Source organism: Schistocerca americana, chromosome 4, assembly GCF_021461395.2.
Source record: "Schistocerca americana isolate TAMUIC-IGC-003095 chromosome 4, iqSchAmer2.1, whole genome shotgun sequence".
NCBI classification, from domain to species: domain Eukaryota; kingdom Metazoa; phylum Arthropoda; class Insecta; order Orthoptera; family Acrididae; genus Schistocerca; species Schistocerca americana.
The window spans coordinates 851,562,162-851,564,674 of record NC_060122.1 but is presented as its reverse complement, the minus strand read 5'-3'; positions in this window follow the sequence as shown (position 1 = coordinate 851,564,674).

Sequence of the window (2,513 nt, the reverse complement as noted above, 5' to 3'; positions counted from 1 at the left end):
TTTTCTTCTTGCGACGTGGCCAGCCCACTGCCATTTCAAGGAACCTACTCTCTCTAAGATGTCATTAACCTTCGTCACAGACCGGGTGTCATCTGCCCTTTTCCTGTCCTTTCTTGTATAGCCCAGCATTGATCTCTCCATGGCTCTCTGTGCTGTCCTAAGTTTCCCTTTTGTGAATGAGTTCAGTGTCCATGTCTCGCATCCGTACGTCATCACAGGAAGAATGCATTGATCAAATACTGCTTTCTTCAGATTTACTGGCATTTTTGATCTGAATACTTTTGAATTCTTCCCAAATGCTTGCCAGCCAAGCTTGATGCGCCGATAGATTTCTGGTCTTATGTCTCCCTTCATATTTATAATCTGGCCAAGGTAGACATATTCACTGACCTCTTCTAGTAGACTGTCCTTGACTTTCACATCTCCAGCTGGGACCCATTTGTTGGATATTACTTTTGTTTTGGAAAGGTTCATGTTCAAGCCAACCAGCTGACATTCCGATGCAAGATCTGTAACTAAGTTTTGGAGCTCTGCGAAGTCTTTGGCCAGTAAGGCAATATCATCAGCAAATCTCAAGTTGGTAAGCCTTCTTCCATTAATTCTAATTCCCTTACCTTCCCAGCTCAGCTTTGACATAGCCATTTCCAATACAGCAGAGAACAGTTTTGGGGAGATGGGATCGCCTTGCTTGACACCCCTCATGATGCGGAATTCTTGAGTTGATTCGCCGATGTTAACATAAGCTGAAGAATTCTCGTAGATTTTCCTGAGCACTTCAATGTATGCTGCTCCCACTCCTTGCTCACTCAAAGCTTGGAGGACAGCTACATGGCTAACGGAGTCAAATGCCTTTTCAAAGTCAACAAAGGCAATGCAGAGAGGCAGTTGGTATTCATTCGCTCTGCTTATCACTTCACTAACGGTCAGAATGTGGTCAATAGTGCTAAAATTGCTTCGGAATCCAGCTTGTTCTATAGGTTGGGCTGAGTCTAGGGTGGAACTAATTCGGTTTAACAAGATCTTTGTAAAAATTTTGTACAAAATTGAGAGCAAGCTGATAGGACGGTAGTTTTTAATATTGTGAATACTTCCTTTCTTGTGTATCAAAATAATCTTAGCCTTGTTCCACGATAGTGGGATTGAAGCATAGTGCAGGCAGGAAGTAAATACTTTTGCCAAGTGATTTATTGTTACCTCTCCTGCCAGTTTGAGGATGTCAACGCTGAGCTCATCATCACCTGGCACTGTTCCCTTCTTCATGCTATCTAGAGCACACTTGACTTCCGATGGGAGTATATCTGGAACACTAGATATATCATTTAAATTAGATACACTCAAATTTTCCCCTGGGTTGCTATACAAATTGCTATAAAAGTCTCTGATGAACTTCAAAACCGCCTCCTTTTCAGTGATTCGACTGTCATTTCCATCGAGTGCGATAATCTGCTTTTTACCTATTGTGAGTTTGCGTTTGGCTGACTTTAAACTTGTCTTGTTCTCTCAGCTTGCTCGTAAGGTGTCTTCAGTGAATTTCTGTATGTCAGTTTTCATTTCTCTTCGCACTGCCTTACATAGTTCGGAATACGCCACCATGTCACGATCGGTTTGGATTTTCATTTCTCTCCTCTGTTGTAAAAGGGTTTCAGTTTTGGCACTGAATTTCTTTGGTTGTTTATTTTTTTGGCATAGGCCACCGACTTCTTGTGCACTTGAAACAATCATTTCCGCCAAATCACAATCTTTAGTTACGTGGAACTTGCTTTGGAGGACTTCTTGGAATTTCGAGGAATGTTCTTCCAGGTTTTTGAGGTTGATTACCCTTCTCTTCCCTTTCATAAGTTTACTCCTTTCATTTCTTACATTGAGTTCGACCCTTGCTCTCACAAGACGGTGATCACTGCCAGTGTTGAACTGATTTAGCACTGATACGTCTTTTACAATCTGCGGAATATTTGTCAGAATAAAGTCTATCTCATTTTTGACACTGAAATTTGGGCTTCTCCAAGTCCATTTTCGGTCAGGGTGCTTCTTAAAGAACGTATTCATGATGGACATACTGGTGTACTCAGCGAACTGGACTAATCTCTCACCTCTATCGTTTCGGTCGTCAATCCCATAGTTGCCCACCACTGTGTCGCCTTGTTTCTTGGTGCCAACTTTTGCATTGAAATCTCCAATGACCATCTGGAAGTGACAATCGCTACCTTTTTTACAGGTGTTATCCAGACTTTCGTAAAAGGATTCAATTTCTTCGTCAGGGTGACTTGAGGTGGGAGCGTACACCTGAACAATCTGTATTTTATACCTATTCGACACCTTCAGGACCATTCGAGCTGTCCTGCTGGAAGTTCCTTCTAAGACAGATACTCTATCAGCAATATTCTTGTTGATTAAGAACCCAACTCCATTGAGTTTTCCTTCTGGATCGCCACAAAAGTAAAACAAGTTGCCAGAGCGCAAACGGAGACAGTCTTCCCCTTTTCGGCGAACTTCGCTTAAACCAACAATGCTCC